Here is a 16,499-nt window from a genome sequence, read left to right as displayed (position 1 = left end):
TGCCATACACAGAGAGGATGCTACATAATAAGGGACGGTGCCATACACAGAGAGGATGCTACATAATAAGGGATGGCTCCATACATCGCTAGAGATGATGCTACATAATAAGTAGTGTTGAGCCACCCCCGTAGTGTTCGAGTTCGGTTCGGTTCGTCGAACACCCGTGTGTTCGCCGAACTGTTCGTCGAACTGTTCGTCGAACACCTTCGAACACCGTTAAAACCAATGGCAGGCAAACAAAAACACATAGAAACACATAGAAAACACCTTCAAAGGTGTCCAAAAGCTGACAAACTGCTCAGAAGACACAACTAACACATGGAAAAGTGACAAGTACATATAGTCATGCGAAAAGAAAAGAGGTGGAGGAGTAAAAGGAGGGGGAGACACAGATATAGGCATGTCATGCCCTTCTAAAATCCAAAAAGTGAGAAGCCGAGACGGCCAGTCCGCTCCTGCCCGTGCCACCTCCGTGTCGCCGGGTTTGTGCCAGAGCTGCGGTGAACCCTGACGGCCAGCCCCCCTCTCCCAATACTGGTGCCTGTCCGCTGGTGGGTCGAGAGAGCCCCCCTGTGGTGGAGGCAGCTCTAAGCTTTTTAATTTAAATTGTCCCTCTAATTTGAATGAATACACTTTAAATCCATTTACAAGGATCTATTGGAGGGCAAGTCTCATGCCAGCAGCCGCGTAATTCCAGCTCCAGTAGCGTCCACTAAAGCTGCTGCAGTTAAAAAGCTTTTATAAGGATCGAGCTCGGCTGTCCACCGCAAGGCATCCTAGTGCCAGTCCCAGCCCCTATGCCTTGGGGTGCCTCCTGATGCTCTTCACTAAGTATCCCGTGGTCCCGAAGCATTTCCTTTGAAAAAATTAAGTGTCCAAACTACAGGTGGTGTAGCTTGCTTAACAGCCGGGATAATCCACTGACTAGCAGACACTGCTACTAGGCACAAAGTATTTCCTGGGCTAGATGCAGTTAAAAATTTGTAAGTAGATACTCTCGTTGGATGCTGAGAAAGCATTCCATAGAGTCTCCTGGCACGCCATATATGATTCTCTTAAAAAGCTTGGGGTAGGGGTCTAGGGGACCCTTTTATAGCCAAAATCACGGCCCTGTATCACAATACGTCACCTAGGCTGAAGATAAATGGAACTGTAGCACCGAGGGCTCGGTTGCTACAGACGTATTGCACCTCACCCAGAGGTGTGATATCTCACTCTCAGATAAGGATGGAGTGTGGATCAGGACCCGACACCTGCATGCATTACACCACATTGCCGTGGGGCAGGGCGACCAATATGCCCCTGAGATGGGCACGACAGTCCCTGTCCCTGGCTGGAGTGGGGGGAGGGAACACTGAGGAAGGGGAACCCTGCAGTGCAGGAGCAGGGAGGAAGCAGTTCCTGGGTGCATTGAGAAGGGAGTATAAAAGGTGGGCACCATCTTAGTTCAGTGCAGAGAAGTCTGAGCAGAAGTGGCAGGGAGCAGGGGCTCTGCATGAGCTCTGCTCCGGAGGCGGGCCTAGTAACAGAGGCCCAGGCCTGCAAGAGGGAGAAGGAAGGAAGAGGAGCGGAGAAGGCTCCAGGAACGAGGAATGAAGGGATCCCAGGGGTGCGGACGGGCGAGTCGCCACCGCACGCCCGAATCCACCTGCGTGGAGGGGTCAAGCCAAAGGGGGAGACCGGTCCCCGAACTAGTGGAGGCAGGAAACGACCCTCAGCTAGAAACCGGAGGCTCTGACATTTTATGTGGCGCAGCCCCTTGCTCCACCCGCTAGGAAGGCACCACATAGGGTCAGGGAAACTGGCGCCAAGTTTACCAAGAGGAGGCCCGAGGCAGCCGGACAGAAGTGTTGGTAAGAAAGGCCAGACAAAGGACACACAAAGGGGGTCCTGTGAAGCGCTCCAAAGTTATCTGGGAGTTGTCTGAGCCCCTCACCTGGTGAGCACAGTACGACGTGGGCAGCCGTTACCTGCAGACGTGGTCTGGATAATAAGAACTGTGAGTAAAGGCCCTGAACTGCATCACTGACTCCGTGTCGTTACTGCTGCTGCCCTGCACCATCACCCCCATCCTCCGCATACACTGCCCTGAGGCTATACTCCTCCCGTGGGGAGTTATGCTACGCTCTGCTGCACCCACAACACCAGCCTTAGCGGTCTGCCCTGTAGCGGCGGTTCACTCTGACCGCAATCCACGGGTGGCGTAGTCGGACATTTAAACATCAAAACCACATAAATAGTTCCGCCACTGGTTTGACCGCCCTGAGCCACGGAACCGGATCGCCGCCACGAAGACTACAACCACCAGCATCCACCAAAAAGGGTCCGGCTCCGGGTGTCCCAAGGCCCAGGGGGTGCGTCAGAACATTTTCATCACCTTTCACAATCACCAATGGGACAAGGCAGGGATGTCCTCTGTCCCCTCTCTTATACATCCTAGTGACGGAGCACCTGCTCTCATCAATTCGCCATAACCCCAATATTAGGTGGATTGAGGTGGGAGGCACCGAGTACAAGTGCTCTCTATTTGCTGATGATGTCCTAGTATATATCACTCAATCACATATATCCATCCCTGCTGTTATGGCTGAAATAGATCACTTTGTTACATGGTAAAATTTTAAAATCAATGCAGCGAAGTCTGAGGCCCTCGATGTCTCCCTCCCTAAATCCATATAGGATTCCATCCAGTCCAACTTTCCCTTTGCCTGGCCCTCACAGGGTATCAAATACTTAGGAATTCCTATTCATAGAGACCTCTCCCATCTATGTTATCTTAATTTTGGGCCCTTTATTGAACAATTCCATACAGACCACGGTTGGCAAGTTAGAACTGTAAGATTCACTACGTGAACCACTGGTGTTTTGTGGAAAAGCACATGTACACCGCGTTCCAAATTATTATGCAAAAAGTGTTTAGGAGTGATAAGGGAAGAATTTGTTTGTTTGTCAGTTAAACTCATTGATGGTGATGTGTGTCAGGGCTCTTTATATCACTGTAAGCAATTGCAGACACCTGTGCTAATTAGTTTGGCAGGTGTGTCCAATGAAAGGCAAGACTACTTAAGAAGGCTCTCTCACATTATTAAGCAGCCTACATTTTCTGCCAAAATGGGAAAGAAAAAGGATGTGTCGGCTGCTGAGAAGCAACAAATTGTGGAGTGTTTAGGTCAAGGCATGACTACAATCAACATTGTGCGATGATCAGGATGAAGTGTCTTGGCAATCAAGAAGTATGTAGCTGATTCACAGTACACACGTGTGCATGCTGATAAGGGCAAATTGAGGACTCTTTCCTACAGGTAATTACGTCAGGTTGAAACAGCAGCGGCAAAAAAGCCTTGTCATAGCAGCAGACAAGTTTTTGAAGCTGCTTGTGCCTCCAACGTCCCCCGAACAACAAGATGCAGGGTCCTTCAGAGGTTTGCAGCTGTGCATATGCCATCCTGTCGACCTCCTCTATCCACTTCACACAAGCAGAAACGGCTCCAGTGGGCCAAACATTACATGAAGACTGATTTCAAAACTGTTTTGTTCACGGATGAGTGCCGTGCAGCGCTCGATGGTCCAGATGAATGGAGTGGAGGATGGCTGGTTGATGGACACCCCACGCAAACACGGCTACAGCGCCAACAAGGAGGAGGTGGAGTAATGTTTTGGGCTGGAATCATGGGGAGAGAGATTGTCGGCCCCTTTAGGATCCCTGAAGGCGCTAAAGATGAACTCCATAATGTATGTGGATTTTCTCAAACAGCACTTCCTGCCATGGTTCAAGAAGAAGAACCGTATATTTCACAGCAAGATCATTTTTCTGCATGATAATGCACCATCTCATGCTGCACATAAAACATCTGCATCTCTGGCTGATATGGGCATAAAAGGGGACAAACTTATGGTGTGACCCCCATGCTCCCCTGACCTCTACCCCATTCAGAACCTTTGGAGCATCATTAAAAGGAGTGTCTATGATGGCGGGAGGCAGTTCACATCTAAGCAACAGCTCTGGGAGGGTATTCTGTCCTCATGCAAAACAATTGAAGCAGAAACCATCCAAAACCTGACAAATTCAATGGACGAGAGAGTTCAGAAGCTCCTTTCGAACAAGGGGTCCTATGTGAAAATGTAACATCACCTAGAATAAAGTTTTGAGTTGAAAACTGTTTGATTTCAGTTTCTAACAACCTGCTAATGCTTATAATTTCAAAAATGACCATTTTTTTGGTCTTTATTAAAATGAAAAGGTTGATCGAAAAGTTTGGGGGATCTAAGAGTGTGGCAACCCAGTAGTCATGATTACTTCGAATTCTGACAATATGAGGGTCATGCTGCAGGTAGTGCAGCAAGAAGGCACTTATGTGTCTTGCGCATCTCGGAGCCCCAAAATTATTTTCCGGGCTAGATGCAGCTAAAAATTATTTTTAATTTTAAATCTGGTGAAGCTTATTATAGATGGCCTAATAGGATCAGTGCTGCACACTGCTACAAAGCCCAAATTATTTTCCAGTCAAGATACAGATAAACATGATTAGTAATTTGAAAGCTTAAAACGGTTGGTAGGGTGATTTTAACCAGTCATCAAGCTTTTACTCTCCCCAGGATGACACAGGGGTAGAAAAGTCGTTTCGGATCCATGATTTGTTCATCTTTATGAACGTGAGTCTGTCTACATTATCAGTGGAGAGCCGCGTACGCTTATCTGTCAGCACACCACCAGCAGCGCTGAACACACGTTCAGACAGAACGCTGGCTGCGGGGCATGACAAGATCTCCAAGGCGTAAGTGGCTAGCTCCGGCCATTTATCCAGATTGGAAGCCCAAAAAGAGCAAGGGTCCAGTGACACAGTCGTGGCTTCAATGTTTACTTGGAGATACTCCTGTACCATCGTCTCTAGGCATTGACTATGTGTCAGACTTCTTGTCTCCTGTGGCCTTGCAAAGGATGGGCTAAAAAAGTGGTGAAATGATTCCGCAAAATTGATGTTACCAGCAGATACTGTGGTTCTGTTACGGTTTGAGTGCTGAACACTTGACGGTCCCACGGTTGGCAAGTTGGAACTGTGAGATTCACTACGTGCACCACTGGTATTTTGTGGAAAAGCACATGTAAGATTCTGCAACAGTCTCTGCTGATACTCCTGCATGCGTGCATCCCTTTCTATGGCAGGAATAATTTCTGCAAATTTACTTTTGTACCGGGGATCTAACAGTGTGGCAACCCAGTAGTCAGGATTATTTCTAATTCTCACAATTCGAGGGTCATGTTGCAGATAGTGCAGCAAGAAGGCACTCATGTGTGTTGCGCATCCAGGAGCACCAAGTCCCTGTTGTGTTGGTGGCGAGGTAGCAATCATGCTTCCTTCCTCTGTCCTCTCCCCCCAACCTCGCACAACAGAAATGTGATCAAGGTCTCCCTCATCTGATGAGTCTTCCATCAGTTCGTCCTCCACTTCTTCCTGGGCTCCTGCACCTTCCTCACTAGTTTGGCTGCTACCATGCGCCCTGGTAAAATCATCTCCCCCACCCTCACATGCCTGCCGCCTTGGTGCTGCCGACCGTCTGGACCTTGCAGATGTTAGCCCTTCCGCATACAACTCCTCCTCCTCTACTTCCTCCACCTCCTCTTGTGCCACCACCTGACTCCGAATTCTGTTTAACATGTGCTCCAGCATGTAAATCACCGGAATAGTCATGCTGATAATGGCATCGTCAGCACTAAACATCTTCGTCGCCATTTCAAAACTGTGCAGAAGGGTGCATAGGTCCCTGATCTGAGACCACTCCTCCAGCATGATTTGCCCCACCTCTGAATCTCGTTGGCCCAGGCTATACGTCAGAACGTATTGCACCAGGGCTTGTCGGTGCTGCCACAGTCGCTGCAACATGTGCAGAGTTGAATTCCACCGGGTAGGCACATCGCATTTTAGCCGGTGAAGTGGCAGGCCCAACGACTTCTGTAGAGATGTAAGTCGCTGAGCTGTGGGATGCGAACGGCGGAAGTGAGCACACAGCGACCGTGCCCTCTGCAGAAGGCCATCTAGTCTGGGATAGTGGGCTAAAAATTGCTGGACAACCAGGTTCAACACGTGAGCCATACAAGGCACGTGTGTGACATTGCCCCGGCGAAGGGCCGCACCCAGGTTTGCAGCATTGTCGCACACGGCCTTCCCTGGTTTCAGGTCCAGTGGAGACAACCATTCATGAAATTGGTTCTCCAGAGCTGACCACAACTCCTCAGCTGTGTGACTCACATTTCCCAGACATTTCAATGTAAAAACCGCCTGATGACGTTGAGCCCTACTGCCAGCATAGTAAGGAGGTGTGCAGGATCCCTTCTGCGCAGTTAGAAAGCTTGTGGCATGACCAGACAGCCTTTGGGTGCAGGTGGAAGACCGAGAGGAGGTTGAGGAGGCAGAAGCAGTGGAGTAAAATTGACATAAAGAGGATTGACGCACAACTCGTGGGGACGGCAAGACTTGGACAGCAGCCCCTTGTCCTGCTGTCACCATAGTTACCCAGTGCCCAGTCAGCGACATGTAACGCCCCTGTCCATGCCTACTCGTCCAAGTGTCTGTGGTGAAATGCACCCTGTCACACACAGAGTTTCTCAAAGAAGCGGTGATGTTGTGTGCGACATGCTGGTGGAGCGCAGGCACACCTTTCTTTGAGAAGTAGTGCCGACTGGGCATCTGGTACTGGGGCACTGCGACGGACATAAGGTCTCGAAAATCCTCTGTGTCCACCAGGCGGAAAGGCAGCATTTCTGTAGCCAAGAGCTTGCAGATGGTGAAATTCAACCTCTTAGCTTTCTCATGGCTAGGAGGAAATGGTCTTTTACTTGTCCACATCTGAGGGACCGAGGGCTGGCTATTGTGCTTAGACGGGGTTGATAAGGGTGTCCCCGGCAAACTGCCGGTCTGTGAGGAAGATGCAGGCGGACATGTTAGGTTGCCTTGATCCAAAGGTGGTGCTATCGATGTCGGACAGCGCTCAACACCAGCTGGTGTTACCACCTCCAAAGAAAATGATGACCTGCCAATCACGCTGGCTGTTGCGGGTAAAGAGGTGGCAGGTCTGCGCCCCAAAACAGGTGTGACTGCTGTCCACCCAGTCACAGAGGATGAAGAGGCCGCGGATGCACAAGATATGGCAGACGGTGGTTGGCCCGGCCGGCTAGACCGCATTGTAGCACACTGAGCTTCCCACTGCAACTTATGCTTCATGTCCATGTGCCGGTTCATGCATGAAGTACTCAAACTATGTATTTTTTGGCCTCTACTTAGCTTTTGCTGACAAATGTTACAGATAACACGAGTTGGGTCATCTTTATCGATCTGAAAAAATGCCCAGGCTATGCAAGGCTTAGCACCCATGCGACCTGAAGAGCCACCACGACTTGTGGTGAGAGGCAGAGTTGTGTTTGAGGATGCAGTTGTTGACGTGCTTCCAGTACTACGTCTCTGTCCAGGAAGGCGCAACCTGACCTCGTCGTCACTAGCATCTTCCTCCACCTCCTCTGCTGACCTCATCTCTTGGCTGACTGTGGGTTGACAGTAAGTGGGATCTCCGACATCATCATCACCCTGTGCGTTATCACACCCGTCGTCCTCAGAGCCAACCTGTTCCTGCCCTGACAAAAAACTAAAGTTGTCGCTCCAATCAGGTATTTGAGTCTTATCATCGTCTTCCTCATTGTCTCCACCAACAGGAGTTACAGTTTGGGAATGAGGGTCTACATTATGGTCAGAACCTTCTGCGTCTGGTCCTGGATCCGACTCATAAAGATTCTGGGCATCAGTGCAGATCATTTCCTCGTCTGGATTCACAGAAGCGCTGGAGTCGACCTCTGATTCCCAGGCTATAGTATGAGTAAACAGCTCTGCAGACTCAACCATCTGTTCTACCTCATACTCAGACGGGCAGCTGGAGATTTGGGAGCTGTGAGGAAGCAAGTGCGATTTGGGTGACACCTTTGAGGACTGGAGTATTTGTGATGTTGAAGTTGATGTGGAGGAGAGCCCACTTAAAGGAGCACTTGATATCCGTTGAAGCACCTGCTGTTTTTGTGCCTCATCTGGAATTTGTAGCGATTGGCGTGGCCGTAAGAAAGGGATCTTATCACATTGTCCGCTAAAAGAAGTAGACATTTTAGTTTGGCTGGAAGATGGTCTTTCTTCTGCACCTACCCCACGGACACAACCTTTTTTCCCCTTCCCAACACGCCTATTCCCCTTTCCACCAGCAGCAGGCCTTTTTCCACTCATTTTGGTGGTTAACTAATTCACAACTCTGGAGTTGTTTGCACAAAAAAACAATGGATGGTAACCGAGCAGAGCTGAGTGGCCAAACTGTGGTATTAGGCCAAAACTATTGGCTGGGTTAGATGCAGAAAAAAATTATTTTTAATTTGCAACCTGATGGAGGTCAGTATAGATGGACTAATAGACCAAGTCCCACACACCGCTAGAAGCCCAAATATTTTTTCAGAGCTAGATGCAGAAAAAAATTATTTTTAATTTGCAACCTGATGGAGGTCAGTATAGATGGACTAATAGACCAAGTCCCACACACTGCTAGAAGCCCAAATATTTTTTCAGAGCTAGATGCAGAAAAAAATTATATTCAATTTGCAACCTGCTGGAGGTCAGTATAGAAGGACTAATAGAACAAGTCCCACACACTGCTAGAAGCCCAAATATTTTTTCAGAGCTAAATGAAGAAAAAAATTATTTTTAATTTGCAACCTGATGGAGGTCAGTATAGATGGACTAATAGACCAAGTCCCACACACTGCTAGAAGCCCAAATATTTTTTCAGAGCTAGATGCAAAAAAAAATTATTTTTAATTTGCAACCTGATGGAGGTCAGTATAGATGGACTAATAGACCAAGTCCCACACACTGCTAGAAGCCCAAATATTTTTTCAGAGCTAGATGCAGAAAAAAATTATTTTTAATTTGCAACCTGATGGAGGTCAGTATAGATGGACTAATAGACCAAGTCCCACACACCGCTAGAAGCCCAAATATTTTTTCAGAGCTAGATGCAGAAAAAAATTATATTCAATTTGGAACCTGCTGGACGTCAGTACAGAAGGACTAATAGAACAAGTCCCACACACTGCTAGAAGCCCAAATATTTTTTCAGAGCTAAATGAAGAAAAAAATTATTTTAAATTTGCAACCTGATGGAGGTCAGTATAGATGGACTAATAGACCAAGTCCCACACACTGCTAGAAGCCCAAATATTTTTTCTGAGCTAGATGCAGAAAAAAATTATTTTTAATTTGCAACCTGATGGAGGTCAGTATAGATGGACTAATAGACCAAGTCCCACACACCGCTAGAAGCCCAAATATTTTTTCAGAGCTAGATGCAGAAATTTTTTTTATTCAATTTGCAACCTGATGGAGGTCAGTATAGATGGACTAATAGACCAAGTCCCACACACTGCTAGAAGCCCAAATATTTTTTCAGAGCTAGATGCAGAAAAAAATTATTTTTAATTTGCAACCTGATGGAGGTCAGTATAGATGGACTAATAGACCAAGTCCCACACACTGCTAGAAGCCCAAATATTTTTTCAGAGCTAGATGCAGAAAAAAAATATTTTTAATTTGCAACCTGATGGAGGTCAGTATAGAAGGACTAATAGAACAAGTCCCACACGCTGCTAGAAGCCCAAATATTTTTTCAGAGATAAATGAAGAAAAAAATTATTTTTAATTTGCAACCTGATGGAGGTCAGTATAGATGGACTAATAGACCAAGTCCCACACACTGCTAGAAGCCCAAATATTTTTTCAGAGCTAGATGCAGAAAAAAATTATTTTTAATTTGCAACCTGATGGAGGTCAGTATAGATGGACTAATAGACCAAGTCCCACACACTGCTAGAAGCCCAAATATTTTTTCAGAGCTAGATGCAGAAAAAAATTATATTCAGTTTGCAACCTGATGGAGGTCAGTATAGATGGACTAATAGAATGATGCTATGCCCAAAAGATTTTACTTCACTAGGTGCAGTAAAAAAATTGGTATTCTATACACAGGTGGTATATCTTGCAACACAGATAGGCTACTCCACTGACTAACACACTCTGCAATAGGCCAAAAAGGATTAGCTTTGCTAGATTCAGCCAAATGCTGTGAAAAAAACTTGCACAGCACTGGCACAGACCTGCCTGGCAAAAACTGATAGGAACTGATGTAACCTAGTCCTGAAAAGGACTCCAATTACAATTAGTCTTTACTCCCACAATCTATCTATTTAAGAGCACAGACCTGCCTGATAAAAGTCGTAGGAAATGCTGTAACCTAGTCCTTAAAAGGACTGCAATCACAACTATTCCCTACTCCCAAGCTATCTGTATATTTGTGCGAAAATTGGCTTGAAATTAACAAGGTATAGCGCACACAGCAACAGCGGTGCCGTCTAACACGCAGCTGCAGCAGTGAGAAAATGGTGGCGACGGGGAAAATGGCTTGGTCTTATAGGGCAAGGACATGTGACATACACTGCCAATCACACATGCCCTTGCTTGTGTGAAAAAAAGCACTTCGCTCCGTGTGTGCGCTGCTGATAGGCTGACAGATTGCACCTCCCCACTGCAAATGCGGGAAAGAGAAAAAAAAATGGAGATCTTCATTGTTCCTGCAGAGATCCATCCCCTGCCCCTCCCCCCACCCCGCTGTACACTCAAACTGCGTATTAACATTAATTTTCATCATTACTGAGAAAAAATCCAGTTATGATTTTGGTGCACGAACAGTTATCGAACATAACCTCGAACAGCCGAATTTTTCTCAAATTGTTCGTGTTCGCCGACCGGCTCGAACACCGCCCAAAACAGCTCGAATTTGAGATTGGCGAACAGTTCGAGTAGAACAACGCTCATCTCTAATAATAAGGGACGGTGCCATACACAGAGAGGATGCTACATAATAAGGGACGGTGCCATACACAGAGAGGATGCTACATAATAAGGGACGGTGCCATACACAGAGAGGATGCTACATAATAAGGGATGGCTCCATACATCGCTAGAGATGATGCTACATAATAAGGGACGGTGCCATACACAGAGAGGATGCTACATAATAAGGGACGGTGCCATACACAGAGAGGATGCTACATAATAAAGGATGGCTCCATACATAGAGAAGATGTTACATAATAAGGGATGGCTCCATACATAGAGATGATGCTACATAATAAGGGACGGTGCCATACACAGAGAGGATGCTACATAATAAGGGACGGTGCCATACACAGAGAGGATGCTACATAATAAGGGACGGTGCCATACACAGAGAGGATGCTACATAATAAGGGATGGCTCCATACATAGAGAAGATGTTACATAATAAGGGACGGTGCCATACATAGAGGATGCTACATAATATGGGATGGCGCCATACTTAGAGAGGATGTTACATAATAAGGGACGGTGCCATACATAGAGGATGCTACATAATATGGGATGGCGCCATACATAGAGAGGATGTTACATAATAAGGGATGGTGCCATACATAGAGAAGATGTTACATAATAAGGGATGGCTCCATACATAGAGAGGATGCTACATAATAACGGACAGCACCATACATAGATAGAGAGGATGCTACATAATAAGGGACGGTGCCATACATAGAGAGGATGCTACATAATAACGGACAGCACCATACATAGATAGAGGGGATGCTACATAATAAGGGACGGTGCCTTACATAGCTTGAGAGGATGCTACATAATAAGGGATGGCGCCATACATAGAGAGGATTTTACATAATAAGGGACGGTGCCTTACATAGCTAGAGATGATGCTACATAATAAGGGATGGCGCCATACATAGAAAGGATGTTATATAATAAGGGACGGCGCCATGCATAGATAGAGAGGATGCCACATAATAAGGGACGGCGCCATACATAGAGAGGATGATATGTAATAAGGGATGGCAACATACATAGAGAGGATGCTACATAATAAGGGACGGCACTATACATAGAGAGGATGCTACATAATAAGGGACGGTGCCATACACAGCTAGAGAGAATGTTACATAATAAGGAATGGCGCCATACAAAGAGAGGATGCTACATAATAAGGGACAGTGCCATACATAGAGAGGATGTTATATAATAAGGCACAGCGCCATACATATAGAGGATGTTACATAATAAGGTACGGTGCCTTACATAGCTAGAGGGGATGCTACATAATAAGGGATGGCGCCATACAAAGAGAGGATTTTACATAATAAGTGACGGTGCCTTACATAGCTAGAGATGATGCTACATAATAAGGGATGGCGCCATACATAGAGAGGATGTTATATAGTAAGGGACGGCGCCATGCATAGATAGAGAGGATGCTACATAATAAGGGACGGTGCCATACATAGAGAAGATGCTATGTAATAAGGAATGGCAACATACATAGAGAGAATGCTACATAATAAGGGATGGCGCTATACATAGAGAGGATGTTACATAATAAGAGATGGCTCCATACACATAGAGGATGCTACATAATAAGGGACGGCACCATACATAGATAGAGAGAATGTTACATAATAAGGAACGGCGCCATACATAGAGAGGATGGTACATAATAAGGGACGGTGCTATACACAGCTAGAGAGAATGTTACATAATAAGGAACGGCGCCATACATAGAGAGGATGGTACATAATAAGGGACGGCGCCATACAAAGCAAGATATTACATAATAAGGGACGGCGCCATACATAGAGAGGATGTTGCATAATATGAGACGGCACCATACATAAAGAGGATGTTACATAATAAGAAACGGTGCCATGCATAGAGAGGATGCTACATAATAAGGGACGGCACCATACATAGATAGAGAGTATGCTACATAATAAGGGACAGCGCCATACATAGAGGATGCTACATAATAACGGACAGCACCATACATAGTTAGAGAGGATGCTACATAATAAGGGACGGTGCCATACATAGAGGATGCTACATAATATGGGATTTCGCCATACATAGAGAGGATGTTACATAATAAGGGACGGTGCCATACATAGAGAGGATGTTACTTAATAAAGACGGTGCCATACATAGAGAGGATGTTACTTAATAAAGGACGGTGCCATACATAGAGAGGATGCTGCATAATAAGGGACGGTACCGTACATAGAGAGGATGCTACATAATAAGGAATGGCGCCATACATAGAGAGGATGCTACATAATAAGGCACAGCGCCATACATAGAGAGGATGCTACATAATAAGGGACGGCGCCATACATAGAGAGGATGCTGCATAAGAAGGGATGGCGCCATACATAGAGAGGATGCTACATAATAAGGGACGGTGCCATACACAGAGAGGATGCTACATAATAAGGGACGGTGCCATACACAGAGAGGATGCTACATAATAAGGGATAGCGCCATACATAGAGAGGATGCTACATAATAAGGGACAGTACCATACATAGATAGAGAGGATGCTACATAATAAGGGACGGTGCCATACATAGAGAGGATGCTACATAATAACGGACAGCACCATACATAGATAGAGGGGATGCTACATAATAAGGGACGGTGCCTTACATAGCTTGAGAGGATGCTACATAATAAGGGATGGCGCCATACATAGAGAGGATTTTACATAATAAGGGACGGTGCCTTACATAGCTAGAGATGATGCTACATAATAAGGGATGGCGCCATACATAGAAAGGATGTTATATAATAAGGGACGGCGCCATGCATAGATAGAGAGGATGCCACATAATAAGGGACGGCGCCATACATAGAGAGGATGATATGTAATAAGGGATGGCAACATACATAGAGAGGATGCTACATAATAAGGGACGGCACTATACATAGAGAGGATGCTACATAATAAGGGACGGTGCCATACACAGCTAGAGAGAATGTTACATAATAAGGAATGGCGCCATACAAAGAGAGGATGCTACATAATAAGGGACAGTGCCATACATAGAGAGGATGTTATATAATAAGGCACAGCGCCATACATATAGAGGATGTTACATAATAAGGTACGGTGCCTTACATAGCTAGAGGGGATGCTACATAATAAGGGATGGCGCCATACAAAGAGAGGATTTTACATAATAAGTGACGGTGCCTTACATAGCTAGAGATGATGCTACATAATAAGGGATGGCGCCATACATAGAGAGGATGTTATATAGTAAGGGACGGCGCCATGCATAGATAGAGAGGATGCTACATAATAAGGGACGGTGCCATACATAGAGAAGATGCTATGTAATAAGGAATGGCAACATACATAGAGAGAATGCTACATAATAAGGGATGGCGCTATACATAGAGAGGATGTTACATAATAAGAGATGGCTCCATACACATAGAGGATGCTACATAATAAGGGACGGCACCATACATAGATAGAGAGAATGTTACATAATAAGGAACGGCGCCATACATAGAGAGGATGGTACATAATAAGGGACGGTGCTATACACAGCTAGAGAGAATGTTACATAATAAGGAACGGCGCCATACATAGAGAGGATGGTACATAATAAGGGACGGCGCCATACAAAGCAAGATATTACATAATAAGGGACGGCGCCATACATAGAGAGGATGTTGCATAATATGAGACGGCACCATACATAAAGAGGATGTTACATAATAAGAAACGGTGCCATGCATAGAGAGGATGCTACATAATAAGGGACGGCACCATACATAGATAGAGAGTATGCTACATAATAAGGGACAGCGCCATACATAGAGGATGCTACATAATAACGGACAGCACCATACATAGTTAGAGAGGATGCTACATAATAAGGGACGGTGCCATACATAGAGGATGCTACATAATATGGGATTTCGCCATACATAGAGAGGATGTTACATAATAAGGGACGGTGCCATACATAGAGAGGATGTTACTTAATAAAGACGGTGCCATACATAGAGAGGATGTTACTTAATAAAGGACGGTGCCATACATAGAGAGGATGCTGCATAATAAGGGACGGTACCGTACATAGAGAGGATGCTACATAATAAGGAATGGCGCCATACATAGAGAGGATGCTACATAATAAGGCACAGCGCCATACATAGAGAGGATGCTACATAATAAGGGACGGCGCCATACATAGAGAGGATGCTGCATAAGAAGGGATGGCGCCATACATAGAGAGGATGCTACATAATAAGGGACGGTGCCATACACAGAGAGGATGCTACATAATAAGGGACGGTGCCATACACAGAGAGGATGCTACATAATAAGGGATGGCTCCATACATCGCTAGAGATGATGCTACATAATAAGGGACGGTGCCATACACAGAGAGGATGCTACATAATAAGGGATGGCTCCATACATCGCTAGAGATGATGCTACATAATAAGGGACGGTGCCATACACAGAGAGGATGCTACATAATAAGGGATGGCTCCATACATCGCTAGAGAGGCTTCTACATAAGAAGGGACGGCACCATACATAGATAGAGAGGATGTTACATAATAAGGAATGGCGCCATACATAGATAGGATGCTACATAATAAGGGACGGCGCCATTTTGTAGTAGCTTAGGCAGCGTCGGACTGGACTTCCTTGGGCTCACCAGAGAAAATTCATACTTGGGGCCCACCATGCAGTTATATAGAACTGTACCCAAACTTGAACCTGAATCTAAACCCATAGAAATGAATGGTGACTCTCTCACTCTCTACGGATTCACTCATCTCTAGTCAAGAAAGCACTTTAATTCTTCTCAGGCACAATTTCCATTGATTTAACTGCTGAAAATGGACTAGGGCAGATCTTATAGAACACCTTTCATTTGCCATAAATATACCTGGTGTAAATGCTTTGTTCCTGAATCTCTCCATTCCTGAGATATGCACCTTTTTTCATACATATCAATCTAATCTTTTCAGCCAAATTGGTGTGGTCATCGAAAAGACTCCCACATAGAAGAATTGAGGATCACACCTACTTGGTAAAATATTATATTTACATACAAGAAAGAAAGAGACATATCTCAGAAATAAGAGCAGGAACAAAAAAAAACAATGCAAGACTCAGGAGAAAAATAGCATTTACACCAGGTAAAAAATACATATTTACGGCCAGTGACAGGTCCTCTTTAAAGGGTTTTTCGAATGAAACCCAACCCAGTAAACTTCTGATATCCAATGTTTCCACTTGACATACCTTATACATTATTAGGGGAAAAACTATTACTCATGAGCAACCCCTTTAAAAATATTTTCCCATTACAGACATTGATACTATTGTTACTAGTCAACAGCGGCATAACGATCAGGCCCACCGATGCCAGCAGAAGCTTCAACTGGATGTGTGTCCTCGGACAATTAGAGGCCAGCAGATGACATCGGTGTGCACATGACAGGGCGCATGGCAGTGACGTCAGACGCTCCCATTGCACACCGATGTCTGCTGCTGGCTTCACAAGGGGACAC

This window comes from Phyllobates terribilis, unplaced genomic scaffold, assembly GCF_046119375.1.
Source record: "Phyllobates terribilis strain yellow unplaced genomic scaffold, ASM4611937v1 Scaffold_11__3_contigs__length_659146591, whole genome shotgun sequence".
Taxonomy (NCBI): domain Eukaryota; kingdom Metazoa; phylum Chordata; class Amphibia; order Anura; family Dendrobatidae; genus Phyllobates; species Phyllobates terribilis.
The sequence above is the reverse complement of the archived record's forward strand: the minus strand, read 5'-3'. Positions refer to the sequence as shown.